Source organism: Anser brachyrhynchus (assembly GCF_964034855.1).
Source record: "Anser brachyrhynchus genome assembly, chromosome: 2".
NCBI classification, from domain to species: Eukaryota; Metazoa; Chordata; class Aves; order Anseriformes; family Anatidae; genus Anser; species Anser brachyrhynchus.
In genome coordinates, this window is record NC_137695.1 from 146,105,757 (window position 1) to 146,126,136 (window position 20,380).

Here is a 20,380-nt window from a genome sequence, read left to right on the forward strand (position 1 = left end):
AAATTGGTGTGTTATTTAAGAAATCAAAGTTACCATTTTGTAACTGCTGTTATAAAGATGGAAACGTTAAGAAAGACTTTCTTCATATTGCTGCAAGAATCCCAGCTGCTGAGCATTTACAGCTGCCCTGTAAAATTGGGGTGGAGAAATTCCCTGCTGCAATAAAAATGTCCGTAAACCCATAAACAAGAGACACATCAGCTCCTTTAAAGAAAAAAAGAAGAGATACCATTAGGACAAGCCTTTCATCCTTAGTGTGTCTGAAGGGCTTAGGACACACTTTGCTGCCTAAATATAATTAGCAACTTTACCACATTGCTACCTTCAACAGTTCTGAAGTAAGGTATAACCTTTAATTTTTATTTTTTGAGTGTGAAATAACATTTCTGTTAGCGCTGTTGAGAAATGCAAAAGAACACATTACAAGGGAAAGCACTACAGATTTTTCAGTGGCGAAGAGCTTAACTTAAATCAACTGTAAAAAGCAGCCGATCACACAATTCAACAGTATAAGTTTTGAAACATCAAAAAACTACCATCTAAGCATATCTGGAAAATTCAACATTACAGGGTCTTACTGGCAATGATGATAACTTTCAGTGTGACTACGTCCTTTTCAGTATGAAGAGAGTTCTGCTTTTTTTTTTTTTCTTTTTTCTTTTATGGACTTCTTATGACCATGAACTAATACGTAACGCCTCAACTTTCTTTTCATAGCTCTGCATGCATAGCGATGTGCAGCACCCATCATGATATCCTTGACAGCTGTCCCTTGCAAAAACCCTGCCTGTTTGCTAATGCTTGGTGCTGAACGAACACAAAATGCTTCCTTTGTAATCACCTCAAAAACAGGTGTTTTTGCTTGTTGTAATTTGTCTTTGAATGACTGGTGCTTGGGGTCTGGATAAACTTAGGAGATCTTTGAACAGAAAGCAGTGTAGAAAGGTGTTATGCATTTACAACAAAAGATTTAGAAAAGGGTCTGTAATAGACATTATGAGTTGGCTTCTCATTTTTCTTGGATCGTCTTCAGGCAAGCTTTGGCATTTTGTAGAACTACCTCACTTAAAAACACCTCTTTGTGTCAGTATAACTGAGCGTGAAATGATCTGGAACAATACAGACTTGCATATCTGAATTTACTCACCTGCATTTTGCCTGTAGGACTCTTCACACTAGAATTCCCTCAAATTTAACAGAGTAAAAGGATCATCAATACCACCCAACCTCACACACCTGATTTACAGACCTAAATTAAGAAAGTAATCTCCACGGGCGCCCTGCACAGTCAGTCAGGGTAATGAGAAATCGAGCTTCTGCTTTAATTTGCATTCTGGAGGTGCCTCTTTCTTTTCACCAGCTCTAAAAGGATCCAAAAGAAAACTACCTTTCTTACGTAGACATCTAGTTCAGGTTCCTATTAGGTGATACAGAGATTCCTTTATTCTCACTGCCTCCAGCTGAAGACTTTTGCCCATTCTTGTCTCCACTCTGTGACAGATACGGTACATAAGAAAGGTTACTGAATCATAAGGATCCAGTCATGGAGCTCTTTTTCTTCCTCTTTGAAGAAATCTATTCTTTTTTCAACAGTTATCCACACCCTTTGCTTAATCGTGAGCAGTTAGTAAGATTCCACTAAACCTGGTTTCAAAACTCCAAATTACAGCATACCGTGCATGGAGTTCCCAGAAATGTGTCTCACATCCCAGTAACTGCAAGGTGTAAGACATCCAAAAGAGGTCATGAAGAAATAAAAGATGGGAAGAATATGAGCAGGGAAGCCCACATACATCCTGTAACCTATTAAGAGTGGTGGGGGAGCATAAAGTAAATGTAAGTGAAAGACCCTTTAAAATTCAAATACCTTGTTCAACGCCCAGCCAAGATGCTTCCTTTCTTGTCTGTTCTAAGCATGTATGATTTGCACAGCCCTTGTGTGTAGCAGAATGACTTTCACATGCATGCAAGGGAAAAAGCATGCAACAATTGATAACACTGCACACTTTACTCCCATGAAATATGTTACACCATGGCCTTTTTTTGGCTGCTCTATTCATATAACCCCCTAGATACATCCGAGTACCTGACCCAGGAAAGTCATTCCTACCAATGACAGATAATCAGATAATACATGCTAAACTGGTTTTCAGTTTCCAAACTTCAGAGTAAGGTGCTTCATTTCTTGATTTCGCAGTTGCTGTAGTTGTTTAAAAATGAATACCACTGAATATTTAACAACAATACCCATGAAAGTTAGGTCAGAGTTTGCATTTCTGGATTTAAGCAGCTGACTAATGTATAGAAGGTAGCAAATTACTCATAATCACTCAAGACCTCCTGTAACATAAAATGAATATGAGCAGATTATTTACTGGACTTGGAGATTGTTTTCACAGATTAGGCAGGTACTCAAGAAGCAGAAAGAGAGAGAGGTATGAAGAAACCAAGCCCTGAAAACTTGTTTGAGATGCCAAAATATCTGTATTGTTTCTTGGGCCACTTTTGCAAGTAATTCTTTGATCTCCCAGAGACAAGCTTTCTCTTCAGAGCCCTTCCTTCCTTACCTGTTCTGGTTTTCTTACAGGTTGGGCTTTCCTGACTTTCCAACAGCTCACCCAAGCAAGAGGAAACTCCTTTCTCTTCTTTCTGTACTGAACGAATTACCCCCAATCTTATCCAAATAACCTGCTTAACTTTTCCTTTCTATCTTACTCCCTTTTTCTGCTTCAAAAATATCCTGTAATTTCCCCTGATTTTAGTTTTATCTTACACAGCCATCAACTTAACATGTCTTTAAATACGCTTCCAGAGAATGACTGTCATTTTGCCACACACAAACACTAGTAAGTGAAAGCACAGCTTTCATCTTCAATGGCCTTATATTATTCCCTTTTGAAAAAAAATGCCAACATAGAAATTTAAACATATATTAAAAAAAGAAAAACTTAAAACCATAATTATTCCATGAGATAATGTTTTAAGTTTTAGCTAGAACTTCCCACTTGCCTTCTTGATTAAAGTTATATTGGTATTTCCCATTAGCTGACAAATTACATTTTGGAGACGGAGGAATCATAAACTGCAGATATACCTGCAGTACAATCACTGCCATTTGGAGAAAGCAGATAACACTGCCATTTGAAGAAAGCAGAAGCAGGCACACCTTTTACTTTTATCACCTCCTGTAATTGCTATGTAGTAGTGTGTGTGTCTAGGCTTCCTTCACAGCTACTGGAAATTGAGCTAATACTACGTATATCAGAAAAGTGTGCAGTTCTCTGACTGTACAGACACCTTTTTTTGGATAATTCACTTTCTATACTTCACAACCATACTGTTTAAATTTGCATTGACCCCAAGAATCCTACACACCTAACTCAGGCACACCGCTTACATGAGATGAGTCCCAGCCTGAAAGTCCTGAAATGGGGTAACTTCAGGGAGTTTTGTTTCCTAGGGTCTGAGGATCATTTCCTACAGCAGGAGTCCCAGTCAAAGCCAAAACTCTCATTTCTTTCAATGAAAGCAGGTCCAGGTCAAACGGGGTAATAAAATAAAATAGAGCAACAGGCTCAGAAGGAAATCACTGCTTTTTGACCTCATGACTCTGGAATGACACCAGCTTGACACACAGAAAGAAAGAGAGGGCTCTTCTGCCCTAATTCAATATGAGAGTGATTGAAAATGACATTCAAAGGTAATGCCTTGTTTCAGCTTTAGTGCCACAGTTTTGTTCTGCCTTTGCATTTTGTTAAAATTTTCTATGTCTGAAAGCAACTTGCTAGATTTCTGAACACTCAGACATCCTCATGTTCTGAACTCATGCGTTAGCCTTTTGAATTCATATTCCAGTTTAAATTTCTATGTATGTCAAACACAAGATGTTAGGCACATTCGGTACAGTTCTCTGCATGCACATATTCCTGTTCTGGCTTTCACCTTCTGACTGGGAAACTGCCATCTGCAGTAAAAGCTGTATCTTCTAAAAGCAATTTATAGTTCCCTGGCCGTGCTCAGACAGCTTCCTTAGAGGACTCCATCTGTTTTGAAGCTGTGATATGGTTTTTTTCCCTGCTGCAATCATTATAGTCTTTTTCCCAACAACTTCATAAACTCTCTTAATGTGTCCTTTCTATCTCTTTTGTAGTCAGAATGCTATATAGCCCTTCAAGTTATCAAATGGCGGTTAAAAAAAAAAAAAAGGGTAAGCTTAGGTTAGATATAAGAAATTCTTCACTCAGAGGGTGGTGAGGCAGCGGAACAGGTTGCCCAGAGAAGTTATGGATGCCCCATCCCTCGAAGTGTTTAAGGACAGGTTGGATGGGGCTTTGTGCAGCCTGGTCTAGTGGGAGGTGTCCCTTTTAAGGGGATCTTTAAGATCCCCCCCAAACTGTCTTATGATTCTATGAATGTTGGTTAAAAAAGAAAAATTACAAATTTCACAAACACACACAAAAAAATCAAAAGGTGATCATTTTTTCATGTCACCTACAAAGCTAAACCAAACATTTGTCCTCAACAATCTAATTTAGTAATTCAACACAAATGGGATGAAATTTTCATTATTTTTTGCATTGTTTTACATTGGCACAACAATCATCAGTATATTTCAGCCATTTGTGCTTCCAGTGTTATCAGTGGAGGCTAACTCAAATCTTGCAACAGTTTCTCCTAGAAAAGGATGTGGACAGGTTGTATGTTCTGGTCATACTAGCAAGAGGGTGACATAGGTATGTTGGTCATGGTAGAGTTCTCCAGAAAATCCTGGCAGTGGGGAAAAGGGATACATTTGAACTTTCCCTTTGATTTTTATCTTTCCAGCACATTTTCATAGCTTAGCATCTCTACAACAAATAATGGTATCAAGTGGCTGACAAGGTGCTGTTGTTCAGATCACCATGTTTGTGTATGATTTATCATTTAGAAGATACAGACTTATAAAACATATTTATAATTTTCATCCATTGTTTATACTTAAATGTTCAGGAAAAGAAATGTTAGGCCAAAATGCTTCACAGCTTATTGCCAGCTAAGGAAAAAAAAAAAAAATCACAACTGTGCTTGAAGTAGAAACCAAGACCAGTGGCAAAGCTTTTGACAACAGCAAAGCAATGAATACAGTTTCATTTAAAAAAATCCTAAGGAAGATCCATACTCTTTGAAAACTTTGTCCTGACTATGGATGCTATTAGTACTTTGAACACTTGGCTGATCCCCAGCTTTAGGCTTGTTTTAGCAGAGGAGAACAGTAGCAGCAGCACAGTATGGTTCAGAGAAGGCACTGGTAGGCCCATCCAAAAAACGTTACATGTATATTTTCGGTTGGGGCAGTCGTACAACTTGTGGAGTGGACATAAGTGCTGAAGGTGGAGAAGTATGAACATCCCAAATGTCATTCCCATTGTTGCTACGTCTCCATCAGCTGCACCAGTGTCTCTACTGCCTCTTAACTGAACTATGCAAGTTTGCCCACATAAATATGGCACATGCTACAAATATAGCCAAGGGTATTCTCTACAACATATGGATATATTCTGGGAATACATAGAGCTGGGAATACCACAGCCTCATGCCTTTGCACAGGACAAAGAGAAACCTAAACACTGACAGGAACTGGTCAAACTGCAATATTCTTTATGACATTTCTCAAAGGGTAGATACAACTGTGAAGTTTTTCTTTCTTCATCTAGAGAGATATTGTAAATATATCTGACAATGCACAGACTAATCTTTTACATACACCCTCGATTCAGTCAATCCCCTCTCTCTCATTTGACACTGACTATAGACTTCTTAGTCATTTCTAAGTTTACATTTTTTCTCAGTTATTTCTAACAAACCACAGTTACATGGCAGGGAGATGAAAGGTTGAGCAAGATTCTCAGGGCTCATGAGCAAAGTCCCTAACAAGGCACAGCTGATATACAGACAGACAGACAGACAAAGATATCAAACATGTGTTGAAAATAAACAGTTGCAGTCCATTCTCTCGTGCTGGGGAGGAGGAGGAATGGCATGCGGGCAGTGTTTGAGAAGGACGATGCCATTTCTCTGGACCTGTGTTCATCCCGTGATAGGAACATGTTGTTTACACAGCCTCAGTTCTTGCGTCTATCTGCAGCTCTCACCATCTTGACCTGACACGAATGGTTTTACAACCATTTGTTCATGACAGACGTGCAATAATATTGCAGTAAGCCAAACTGGTCTGTGGAAGAACAGCTCTGACAGACAAGAAGTAAGTGTGCATTAGACATACATTTTAGCTATTATTTATAAAGCTTCTTCCTTCTGAACTAGCTCATATCCAATGTTCCCAAAGCAATTTGCTAATATTCATAAATCTTAATGTTCTTCAGAGGCTACTGTATAATAAAAATATGCATCAACAGAAGCACAAAGAAATTTGAATTCATCCCAAATCATACAGTTTGTCTAAGACAAAGGATCTTGACTGCTCCTACCCTATTGATCAGACACTAATCTCCTTCCTAGGCAGCTTACCAAGCTACGTATTAACCTTACAAACATGTAAACAGCTGTTTAATACCCTGAGGTGAATATGCCCACCAACGTTACGTTTACCTGCTTCTGGTAGGCAAAGTCAGACTAAATAGCTGATATCCTCCTGATTATTTTGAAGTATTTTTTTCTTAATGGTAACATGACTCAGTTGCTGCAGTTAACATACTCAAACATATGTAAATACCTTATTTTTTACCAACTGCAATATATGTTTCAAAGGATAATGAACATGGGAATTGTCAGATACCATTTACTATTATATTTCCTATTTAAAAAAAAAAATTAAAAGAATAAAAATAATCTGGACTTATACTTCCCAGTGTACGCAGTAAAAATTAGCATTTACCAATATGAAACATAGGGTCCTGGTGTTTTCAATGAAATAAAAACAAAACAAAAACAATAGGACCATCAGATGCAGTGTAGATCCAGACTTACTGTGCTGGAACGTGGCAAAGAAACAGACCGAGTATATGGGATGCAGCTTAAGCCATAAAAAGCAGAGGGGAAGCATATGGCAAACCAAGTAACAATGGCAGTAGTACAACTAGTAGTAGTACTTGTAGCTAACATCTTCCATAAGCCATCACAGGAGCACTGCATTTACCTAAGCTCTTACTTCCTCAGTACTATCTGAATTTTCCACCTTACTTTTGCAGACTTCTTGCTGTCACAGTTACCAGCTCCTATCGGTACATCTACAACAAATGTCCATCTGTTAAAATGCTGCTACTGTTGCAATAGTTTCCTACATAGTGTAAATTCCAAAAGTAGAATGGTAATTAACTGTACATTTTGGAAAACTTATTTACGTAACTGTTTAGTTTTTTCAAACAAAAGGTAATCACACACAGAAATTAGAAGCCATGTGTTAATAGGTATGTGCATTGTTCATTTTTTGAAGGGAACATCTATTTTCAGAAAAACAGATATTGACAAAAGGGGAAACAATACATTGGACAAGTAGTGATTTTGCATATCACTTTCACTTCAAGCCCATGCAGAAATTCTTTGGTATATTCACTGCATCCTACCCTTCTGACAAATCAATAATCCAATTGCTGCAGTGAGAAAAAATGTGCTTGTCTTATTTAAAAGAAAATCAACAATTCAGTCGCAATTCTATAAAGACACAACTCATGGTTAAGAACAGAGCTCATTAATATTTTTAGCACTATCTGTTCAAACTCTATCGCTGAAATTGGTGAAAAATATAACACCTGTCAGTATGAATAAAAACTGGAGAACTAGGACTGAAATGAGTATCTATTATGGATTATTTAACTAAACAAAGCTCCATGTTTTTGAGCACTGATTGAGAATGTATTTTACTACCTAGGAAAGCACTATACCTATTGATAAATTATTGCATTTTGTACTTGGTATGTCACTTTTAATCAGAGAAAGTCTAAATGCTTCATGAAACTGGACAAGCATGTTAGAAGCATCAACTAAAAGAACTAACAAACTTTCATTATGGACTAATTATCATTACTTGCACAGAGAAGCAGCCGGCCTCTTGCCCCTCTAGGCCAACCACACTGTTATCCCCCCCTGGAAGTGGTGATTTTAGCTGCTGCCAGCACGGGTAAGCTTCAGCAAAGAGCTGGGGAACGAACGCTTGGCTTGCATGAACCCTCAGAGCTGGTGAGGGAAGAAGACTTTACAGGCACTGAGGGAAAAGCCCAGAAAGCTCATGTATCCGTTTTCCCCTAAGCAGAAAGGTTTTGGCAGGTTTGTTTGTTTGCTTGTTTTTACGTTGGGAATGTATGGTTTTTCCTGTCTTCTATCCTATCTCTCAGGAGGAAAAGGGAAATTTTGACTAAAAGAAAATGTAATTATAATTAACTCTGTTAGTAGTTTTCATACACAGAGAAGAGTAAGCAAAAGAATATGCTTATCCCGGCTTCATACAATGAGAACTTTTTTGCGATTCAAAGGGGGTTATTTTCTAGCTACATTATTTATAGGCTCAAATGATTATGGACATTTTTTAAACCAAAAAAAAAATCATAATTATCAGAGTGAAAACAGATGCAGGTCAATGCAATGTAACACTTTACATAACAATCAATAAAAATGTCAATACAAACAACTACTAAAGGCACCATATGACATTCCAAAGGGAAAAAAAAAATCTTCATTTTCTACTTAGATGCTTTCCTTCCTTTATCAGCAGATGGCAAGCAAATTACTAGTTCAATCCATATGTCTGTATCTGATAGACAGTGTTTTACAAGTCTGAAATTAGTTTAAAACATTTTGATGTTGGCCAGACTACAGAGGAAAACAGGATAACTTTGTCTATTAATGAAAAGTTGGTTTTGTCATAACAAATACTTCCACAAGCTACTACCCATCCAGACTCATTCAGTCGCTAATGGAATTTGTACCCAAAGACATAATCTGTGTTTAACAGACTAACAATTTGTAGTTTCATCCATATTGCTCTTCTGCTGTGCTCCAACACGTCTCCTTACCCTCGCTGAGGTTTACTTAGCGGTGCTGATGAAAGAAATCAAGGCCATGAGAATATTTTTGGTAGGAAGGATATCAGATCACTAGGGCCCTTTATGTGCATGCTAGTAGGCATTCAAGAGAGAACCTGTCAGAGCAAGGACCATTCAGACCAGCACCCTGTCTCCAACCACGGCAAAGTGCAGATGTCTAGGAGAAAAGGTGTTTTAGAAAATTTTGCTTAATCTCTCCCTATCAGGAAGCCTCCATTTGCGATGCAGATGATGTATATTTTGGGAAAGGAGGCCTGGAAAACCTACGTAGTAGGTTCAGTGCAGACAGCTGGATCGAGGTCCTGCTGGCTTCCTAATCCTTGCAAAATCTAATTTCTTTGCCAAGGACCTACAGAACTCTCACAGATAAAATATCTCTCTACTTAGTGCTTTTAAAAATGTCCTTTCCTCACAACTGTGAAATACCTGGGTGGGAGACTGGTGTCCAAAATGGCTTCTGCTTCACTTCTTAAGAAAGGTATCACTAAGAAAGCCTCCAAATACCTACAGCAATTATTAAGCCTTCTTGCCAGGCTGTCATTCACTCACAGAAAGCTTACACTTCAGAAAAAGTTCATCCTAGACTCTACATCTGGCAATCCTGGAGCACTAAAGCCCAGTGAATCTCACCCTCCTGAGACATACGCAGTCGGTCACGAGGCTTGACTGAAGCTGAGTCTGGTGTTAGGCGTCCCTTAGCACAATATCCTACTGAGACAGCCCAGACTGTGGCACCAAATTCAGCAGACACCAACTGCCCACTTAATTTTTGTAAAATTCCCTGCATCAATTCTGCTCTGACAGTCATTGTGGATGCCTACTGTATAGACCTCTACCCTCCAACCATTTAGTTGGCTATTAGGAGGCAAAGGCAAATTGATTAAGTGCTGATTAAGTTTACAGTCTTTTAGGCATGAGAGGTTCTGTTGAAAAATCAAGCCAGATTTAAAACTTCTGCTAAGCGGAAGATAATTTTCTGTAATGGAAAAATCGGTAAAGCTGGAACATACTCTTTGCTTTAAAAATGATTAATACTAGTGCTATAAACCATTTGGCTAAACAACTGCAGAAGATTCTGTGATCAGTGGAGAGACATTTTTAATTTTGAAATAAATCTCATTTCTTAAATTTCATTCTGATTTTTAAACCGGTAAACAGACTAGTAAAACACATGTACGCATAAAAGCATATGTAGGTGCCAAGCTGTTTACAAGAATCAGAAGCCTGGAAGCCAACAAGATTTTAATCAAGATTTCCATTAACTCTCCCCACCCCTCAAACCCCGCATAAGGTTGGGTTTGTAAGAATTTTAAACAAAAGGAAATACGTACATTTCTAGCATACTTAGTCAAATATAAAAGAATTTCAGTAATATACTAACAGGTACTGTGCTACTGCCAATGGAGAGCTTTTTGTCTTCTTTATCAGCTGCAGGGAGGAATGCCAAAATGGTCACCATAGCTGAGTCCATTAACTGAATTCTGAAGAAAATGCTTTTCTCAAGAAACAGGCTGACTGAATGTATTCTGCACAATGCAAACTTTTATACAGGTCTGGGATACGTCCATTTTAGGCTGGGAGAGCAGCTGCCACAAAATGTTGAAGAAATAGGGAGTGTATGTCAGTATCTTCTAACCCGAGAACGTAACACCATGAACATTAAAGCAGTTACTATCAGAAAAAGAACTCATAAATATGTAAAGATATCATTCTCCATACGTTTTATAAAGGGGATAATAGCGGTATATTAAGTTTTGCTTTGATTTTGAAGTTTTCACCTTGCGGTGTCTGCCTTACAGCCTTTTAGTCATGTACAGACTGGAGCAGCAAAACAGCTTTGAAGTGCCCAACTTCCAGTGAAGTTCCTAACATTTCTTTTAGTAAGTCTGAAGAGGTCTGTATGTGATTTACTGTAATTTCAGAACAAGCTCAGAAATTCACCCTAACACAAAAAGATACAATTTCTTCATGAAAGAATGGGAGAGTCATTTGAGCACCGTATCACTGCCGGGGGATGGGGGCAGAGCAGGAAAATGCTTTGGCAGCATGATCAAATGAAACTCAAAAATACTGGCTGTATACAAGATGATAGTCAAAACTTTAAGGGAAACAAAACAGAGCTTTCTACAGATGAGTTCCTTCTATTTTTTTTCCCAACCAGTAAATATAGTTTAAGTGATTCACAGCCGATTTTTATAATTGTAATGAGCAGCTGTGATCAAACTCTATTTGTAGCATCATAATAAATTTGCCCCCCACCTACTAAAATTAGTTCTAAGCATTCAAAATTCCCATTTGAACATCTGACTGAACAAAACAGGCATTGCTCCATGCCAAAAACTGGAGGAAATAGACCTAAAATATGGCATTTTCTCACCAGAAATTGCAGGCTCCCAGAATAACATGTGAATTAAAACTCATTCCAAGGTTGTTTGCATTGCTCCTCATTCCCATTCATAACAAATTCCTTGACAAATGTTCTGATTATTTCTCTTTTTTTTCTTGCTTTTTTTATTTAAACACAATTTTCAAATCACAGACGGTCTTGCAAGGAGAAACAGCCAATAGTACAACCCATCTGAAAATGGAGAGGGTGGAATTTTACTCTCAGCAAGTGCTGGAGGCAACTGACATGATTAAAGACTGCAGTTTAAGTCATCGTTAAAGGCTTCTTCCCATAAGTGAAAATGTGTAGTTTGCCACTCTACACATCAGAGGCATGTAAACCAAAATGAGGTCAAAGTCAAAGAAGAAACACAAATGCCTCACTCTAAAAAAGTTCCTGCTTTCTCTTTTTTTTTTTTTTTTTTTTTTTTTAATCAGGCTAAAGGGGAGAAGAGAAAATTTAACAAAGTTAAAATGATGATGCTTCCTAAGTTTTTCTCTTTTGCCAGTATGTTTGCAATAAGTTACATCATCGTGCCCGGAGAAGATAATTGGCAATATTGACTCAGGATGGCTATGGATCGGGCTCTTCGTAGCACTGCACAATATGGATTTTAAAGCACCTCCTCACTCTCACCTTCTGAGGCAAGGAACTGCCCTTACTCCCATTTCACAGACAGAATCAGGAGTATAAGGCCTAGATAAGCTAAGAAATCAGAGGGGATTAACCATCTAACTAGGACAAATATGATTCACCAGCTGTATTACAGCAAACACAACAAGTGGCAACTCCCAAGCACTTGATCAGCAATCTGAGCAGGAACTGTCCTTCCGTCTTCACTGGAAAGACACACTTGCTGCAGCTGTAAATGCTGTCCAAGACTTAAGCAACATATGGGCTTTAATAATATGATATAATATCACATATAAAATTACATATTATATATGATAATAACAAAATAATTATATTTGCAAATCTCAGGCAGCACAGGGAAACACGAACCAAACGATTGCAAAGTCGATTTGCAAGCTCCCTGCTTTGTGCAAAGCACTGTGCAGCCTGAGCTGCCACTGTGCCATTTGCTTCAGAAACGTACAATGCAAAAAGAGAAATCATCCTTATTCCTTCTCTTGTCTTTGCATAAATAATATTCTATCTGAACTCCAAGTAAACAATGTAGCATGGTACAGAATATGTGTATTTACAGATTCTTATTGCATACATATTATATTGCTACAACAAAGATCATAAGATTTTGTAAAATATACATAATGCTACTTAGAAAAATGCTTAGAAAAACATCAACAGAACCATTTAGCCATTATAAAGCTTCATTTTAAAAACAGAACTTGGTGCAATAAGTAAATAAATTCTATTAGGCAGGAAATTGTTCACTAAATCAATTGTGCTGCATTAGAGATCTTAAAATTAAGACTACTTGCAAGGTGGCCACATGCAGACTCTGAGGAGTGCTAAGGTAACAAAAGAAGTTCCATAAACCCTTTTGCATATCTCATATGTGTATTTGTTTCAGCACACATCTGTTCATATAACAGAACTATTTTCCATGGTTGCCATTTTTAATTGGGTGTATTAACCCCTAGATACCTCCATGGAAAAATCCCAGAACATGTGTGTGCACTGTTTATCCACAAATCTGTCTTTAAATCTTCGCCATTTTGAATTTGTTCAGATGTGGATAGCATCTGGATTCCTTCAAATCAATTATAATTACAACGATCCTTTCTTAGTCCAATAAATTAAACATTTATTTGCTGTCTATCGTAATATTCTTTCTCTGAAAGAATATATTTATTGTGTCTTTTAATTACCAAAGTACATGTACAGGGCTTTCTGAAATTCAACACAGAAAGCCACTCTGCACTTCCAGATGTTAAAGGTATCTTCACATAGATTTTCATTGTTCAGCACCACAGTACTTAAGGCAAAAATAGAATTATGTACAATCCTTACCTGCATTCATCTATGAAATTTAATTTTCCATTGAAAATCTACAAGTTAGCAGCAAGTTCTGCCCTCAGACATGAGCGTGTGTTTCCTATTGGATCCAGTTTGGCAAAATTTATCCTCATTTTTTAAATACAATTCGAGTTTCCACTTCAGGTATATAATCTAATGCAAAGTACTATTAGCGATAGAGAATAAGAGCAGAACTGTCTAATTGTTATAGTTGCACTTTTCAAAACTTTGGAAACTGTTTTTGCCCCTGAAACTCTGGAAAAGCTCAGCTAATTATTGAAATCATTGGGCACATCAGACGCTCTGTTTAATTACTTCCAGGCTTAAATGGTGCTTCCCATAGTCAGCTCTCCGAACTGTTTAGGCTGCACGGGGTTATTTGCTCCAGCGTGTGCACGTTCAATGCCCACGGCTGCGCTCCACACCATGACCCTGCGTCTATTAAAAGTACAACCTAGTCGCATCCACAGTGGAAAAAAAAATAAAATTCAGCAACGTATTTGAGGACTGATTAAAAAATAAAAATATCTGCTCCTGGGGGATGAAGGCAGGTGCCCACCATGCACAGGGTTCGGTCACTGCGGCTGCACCACAGCAAGAAGTGGCTGCCCCAGTGCCTGGGGATGCTCGAGGCCAGCTTCATGCATGTGAGCAAAGTGGCATCCTGGTGACCCAGGTACCACATATCGGACCCGAGAGGGCAAAAGACAAAGTCCTCCCATCCCGCCTAACAAGGGTAGTATGTAAATGAGTTAATTGCACCTGGCACTGACTGACGGTCTGCTCTGGCTGGTCAGTTCAATACGAGAGGGCACCCTTTTCTTCTCATCTCTCCCATCCCAACCAAGCAGCTTGTTTTAAATCAAGAATTATCTCGGTTCTCCCTGCTTGAATCATCGTTATTGATCACAGCAACTTCAGTAAGGCTGCTGCTGCTGACGCAGTGGCCTGGGGGCCTGTCCCAGCCCTCGCAGCCCTTTGTTCCCCGACTGATTCACCTCTCCAGCAAGGATTTTGACGTAGCTGCTGCCCTTTCGCATTATTACCGTGCCCCACCCAAATAATGATTTTATCATTTAAAGCTCTTCTCAACCACATTTTGCAGAAGAAAAGAAAAATAAATAAAAAAATATGCACCGTCGGGTGGGTAAACACGCGCGAGGTGGGGCTGTCTCTCCACATGACAGACACACCCCACACAAAAACCAGAAACATGCCTTGAATTGGGCAGGTTAACATTTTTCTAAAAGTTACTCTCTAGTCCGATCTGATCACTCTGTCATGATGAGTAATGCAAAACATTCAATTTCTTGTGGGTTTGGTTCCAGTAGTTGCTAAAAGCAGCCAAGTACATGTTTGTTTCTCAACGGCTTCAAACCTTCGGCGAGCTATTTTAGCTCCGTTCGCGGCCCGCTCCCCAGCGCGGGATTTCACCCGTCTCGGTTTTTGCGCAGGAAACCCGATGCCTCAAAACCGTTTCTCTTCGCGTCCTATCTTTATTTTCTCACTTTCCTTGCTGGATGATTCTTGCCCTTTTCCAGGATGTAGTTATATTTAAAAAGCAGCCCACCACCTCCCCGAGCAGAGACTTGTGGAAACAGGTGCTTCTAAAAAAAAAAATAAAAAGAGCGCGTTTGGCAGCTCTGTGACCTGACAGAGCTGTGTGCGTTCGTAAGACACAGTGCCTGCTGAGTTCCCCTCAGCTAATTAGAGGACCCGTATGGCAATGAATGGCCTTGACTATAAATACTTCCTGAAAGATCTCTAACAGAGTCAGAGGAAATGGGAAAAAAATGAGATGCAGCTACAGGGAAACTATTTCAGATGTTTCTTCTTTAAAGGGCTGTTTTTTTTTTTTCCTCCCCAACGTGGCTGAAGGATGAGCTGCTGAGTCCAAGATCTCCCCCAACTTAAATACAAGATATATAATTATATGTGTTAAATTTAATTCTGTAGATATACCATTGAGATGCTGCTATCAGAAGGTGGCTGGATGTGGGACACAATGGCAAAGCACACCAAAATTTCAATACGTTTCACTGTAGTGACCACTGAAAAATCACACTTAAAACATTATCCCTGAGGCACTGCCAAGAGCACGCTTTGGGGTGAAGGCAGCAGCAAGACTTCTACCAACACCTGAGAGGCAGTTTTTGCCTCAACGGTATGTTGCCATTCTGGCCAAGAATTTCATGTTTATACACACAGGAGAAGTATTTCGGAAATCACAAAGGCCAGTTCGGCATTTCCACCGCTTTGCAGGAATCTGGCATCCAGCTCTGCATTAGCAGGGGAGTGCTTTACAACAGGAGAAAGAGTGCTTTGCTACTAAGGATTGCATCTGATATTTACTACACTGATATTAAATGAATCGATCATACGTAAACTTACTGATACTTGCATATGTAGTGCTTATTTTAGAATGAGCCACTATTGGCCACAGAGAAGAAAGCAAAATGGGGAGGGCAAATATATTTTCCTCTCTCTGAATTTAAAGCCATGTAGCAGCTTCTCGACTGAACACTGCATGAAATATCAGGAGTGTAAATATCACAGACAAAAAGAAAAATAACTCTCCTTAAAGTAAATGGAAACTTTCTTGAAAAACAGTGATTTCCCGTGAAGAGTTTAATCATCATGGTGCAAAATAATCTCGATTTAATAGCAGAGCTGCTTTTATTCTTTGCCCCTGTCTGAAAAGCTCATAGCAAATGTTACTGTAACTTCAGCTGGATATTTAATGTTACAGCCTGCCCTCTCCCTTTGCCAACCACCACCAGTACCTTTGCAATAATTTGATGATCTCTCTCTCTCTCTTCCTCTGATGGTGCACAAATCCACCCATTGCATGAATTATAATTAATAATACATAGGCATCTCCCTGTGCTTCCAGGCATACGCAGCCCTGCAGGGCACACTGCTATTCTGCATCTGCATCAGCTGCACTACGATGCAAGGAAGCAGTATTTACCAATACCTTCAGGGGGGCTAACTAGGTCTGTATATAGATCTGAAGGCACAGGCTGCAATTCCCCGTTTTGTGGAAAACTTTGTACGGCAGCATCCACACGTAACAAAACAGGCCACTTCATTTAAAATCAGTTTAGCAAAAAGTTCCTGCTGTCCAAGATCAGCGTTGTCAAAGCATTAAACAATCTGCCTGGCCCGGAGTCTGCTGGCTGCCAATGTGCTACCCAAAAAAGGAACATTTTTGCATCTCAATAGACTTTCCAGTATCAACAAATCTTTAAACTAAAAAATCAGCTACTCTAAGGAAGAGCAGAAATAATGTCTACATTGTACCACGCTGAGGTACATTTTTTGTAATTCCCATTTGCAAAACATACATATTCGCTGTAAGTACAGCTGCTGGAAACATTTTAATAAGAAAAATAAATTAAAGCTACTCACAGAAGTGTACCAAGCCCCTGAGAAAGATTCTGTTACACACACACACCGCCTGGAAGCTCTCTTGGGGAAAAAGGTGCGTCCCCTGCATATGTGTGCTTGCACACATGCAGAGCTCAAGCTATCGCCACCGCACTATCTCCAGCTCCTCAAAGGTCACAAGCCACTAAAAAGAAAATAAATCCTACCCTAATGACTCCCATGAATAATCTACTGTAGCACGGAGCCTGGGGAGGGAACACGACCATCATGCGTTGAAGGAATGTGAGAAAGCAGCACATAAACAGCTTACAGAACACCCAAAGCTGAAAAACACTTAATTCCAAAAGTTTACAATTATCATTAGAGAACTATGGGGGTAACTGTAGATTTTCACCCTTTCCCCTGTTGATCTGTATTGCCTTTGATATTTTGTTAAACTGCTAATAACTCCAATCATAAACTCAGTATCTAGAAAACAGCCTTACAACATTAAACTCTCTATCTATATGAAAAAAAATGTGAAAAACATTATCTTCCCTCTCCCTTCCCCCAGTCATCATGAGAGAACTAAAAAATGAAAAGCACATGGTATTACTGCTACTGTTGAATCATTACAAATCATTCTTAATAAACAGAACCACTCTATAAATACTGAATAGCCAGCACAACCAAAGGGATGTGTTAGATTTTTTTCAGTCCATTTCTCACAGTGTTTATTCACTGAGTAATCCCAAATTTTTGGCTTCCTCTGTGCCGATCTTTGAAAAAACACAAAATGAAGGTGTCTACAGTGATTTTATTATAGGTTTTGTTTCCTAGTCACCAGTCGTCCTGGGATACAGTATTTTGCATGAGAATTCATTATATGATACCACAAGTATGTACTGATTTAACCCCTTGTTTTTACGAAGCCCCAGATTTTCCAGTACAATTAACTATTTCTGCCAGCTATTTCACGTTAGAAAAACACATTTCCCCAAAAGTGGATAATCATGTGAGAATTGGTAACAGTATGATTTTTTATTTTCAGGATTACCAAAATTAACTTTTCCCAAAATGGAGAAGGTTTTTTTCTGAACAATTTCTAACTCTGTCCAGACTGAGTGAGCTTCCAGGTATTCGTAACACCCAACACAAAGCTCCCACTGGTCAAGCTGACCAGCACTTTTTCTTCTTTCTTAGTGGCCCCAGTGCTTCATCCTGTAACTCTGTCCATAGAAAATTAAATCAAGAATAAAGCAGTTAGGTTTCTGTGATCTTTTTCACAGATCCAGGGGAACAGGGAATATCCATCTCACTGGAAGAATTAATATCACTCACAGAATCACACTCCTTCATCTTCCCCCATCTCCTGTCCTCCAGATCCCCCCTTATCTTCAAGCAGCTTGAATTCTCATTGTTTTCCTCTATCCATTAATAGTGATGAAACATATCATTAGGGACTCTGTTCCTCGGAAGCAGAAAGTTAACTTCCCCACTCATTTCTTAAATAATTCAAACTGACAAAGGCAACTTGCCCAATTTCCAAAGAAAAGTGAAAATTAAATTATTATAACTAAGGAGAGAAGAAAAAAAAAAAAAAAAAAGACAAAAAGACCACCAGGTACTTAGCACATCAGAGTCCAAAAAGCAATGAAGGTAAAACTGTATACAAAAGTAATTCTTCTTTGAAAGGTGTCAGCATGATTTCCACCAGTCAGTATAGACCTAATCCAGTATTAAATCCTTTTACAAACCATATCAAAGAAAAGTTGGGTTGTTCACAAAATTTTGAAATGCAAGAAGTTGATTTATATACCCTGTTAATACACAAAAACAAAAACTTTTTGTAACAGAAAACCATGCAAATTATTGGTAATTTATATTTTTTGAAAATCTAGAAGTGATCAAAACATTTCCAAAGTGATAAAAAATAATAACAAATATACTAATATCTTTGTATAAAGATTGAACTTATTTTAAAGGATGGCATAAGAAGCAGCCAGTGTACAGTTTTCCCTTCTTCATTTACTATTCCCTAAAAATTATAATATAATGGTCTTATTTTACGATTTCAGATTTTAGGCTCTCGTTACCAAACAAATTGAGACGTTTATAAAGCTGATTGCACATATTACCAGGTCTCTTTGGATATTATTATTAAAAATAAATGAAAATTATTTGTACTCTGATAAACCCAAAATATAAATGGCTCCTCTGGCCAATATGACTAGTGTCATATGTACAGCATGAATTCCACTGCTAGTCAGATATATGTATATATTTTTAGACATATTTCTAAATGGAGGAGAAATATAAACCTGCCATTCACAATGAACACACACCCAGGCCCAACAGGGAACCTGTCATCCTGTGACTGCTTCTCATACACTTAACATCTGACATCAGTAGCTATTCACAACCTGCAAGGCACAAAAGACTGTGGTCCCCCTAAATTGCATGCAGACTTTAAGTGACAGACACATTATTTTATAATTAGAATAACTGTAATATTTTTAAGACTACTGACTTCATTTTAAAAGAGCTTTTAAGGTTTATATATGTATACGGAGACAGATGTACACATGTATAATCTTAGCAGACCATGGAATAAAACATTTATCTTGCCTTTGGTCTTCTTCTGTCATGTTGTTCACTCTTACAGTAATGGAAGTTATGGTTATAAATGTTCTTATAAAAGACAATACAGAACAAGAGATGATCACCACTTCCATTCTAGTGAAGTTCACCTGCAAGTTCCTAAAAGTTCAAATAGGGAGCAGCCCCTGAAAAAATGCAGTGATGACACCAAGGGAAAGGCACTTATTTGTCTCCGTGTTCAGCTCCTCAGAATTTGAGAACTCTTCTAACTTCAAATTTACCAACAGTGGAAAAAGCATACCTTGCTGGAAGGGGAAGTTAGGAAGTTCCTTATGTCTACTTTTTTTTACCAATATATTTTTTTTTTAGAAAGACAGAATAGGAATTATTTGGTGTGATGAATATTCTCCCCTTCTTTATCACACAAGCTCCTTCCTTTTCTCTCTTTTATTTGCTTCCAAGGCAACCAGACAAGTGTCAAAATTGATATGTAATTATGCTGTTTTACAAAAAAAAGAGGTTATTTTTTATTAACATTTAACTCAGGTTTCATATTCTTAGATATTTAATAATGCGAAATCTTGCTTAAGTGTGAACTGTCACACCACCTCAAAATTTAAGAGGTGATTAGTTGTTTCAGTGTAACAGATGTGCAGCCTTCTGGGGTTCTAAACCCTCGTTCTTCAAATGCATCATCAACCTGCACAATTAGCAGGAATGATTAAACAAAATTCAATCAGAGTTAAATAGCAAAAGCAGAATCACTTGCTTACTAATACTGCATCAAATATATACACTGTTTTATGCAAACACTTTGGAACATTTACCTGCCAGTTTCGGTCTACAAGTTTGAATCTTTCAGTCTTCCCCTGATTTTTATTTTTGTTTTTGTTTTCCCATGCATTCACTCTGGAAATGAAGAAATCTTTCACGTGCCTAATTAAACATAGCATACATGTAATCAGGAAAAAAAAAAAAAAAGAAAAGAGAGAGAGTGAGAGCTTCC

At 38.3% G+C, this 20,380-nt stretch overlaps 1 protein-coding gene and 1 long non-coding RNA gene across 7 annotated transcripts in view; both read right to left on the reverse strand.

The window, feature by feature from the left end:
- LOC308188711 overlaps positions 1-20,377 on the reverse strand; it is a 67,641-nt gene extending 47,264 nt beyond the window's left edge. The window contains exon 1 of the long non-coding RNA XR_013945709.1: positions 34-20,377. This is a non-coding gene — a long non-coding RNA (uncharacterized lncRNA). The remainder of the gene's footprint in view (positions 1-33) is intronic.
- The window catches only part of TRPS1 (transcriptional repressor GATA binding 1), a 213,999-nt gene that overhangs the window by 129,988 nt on the left and 63,631 nt on the right, over positions 1-20,380 (reverse strand). The gene's annotated exons all lie outside the window — the stretch shown is intronic.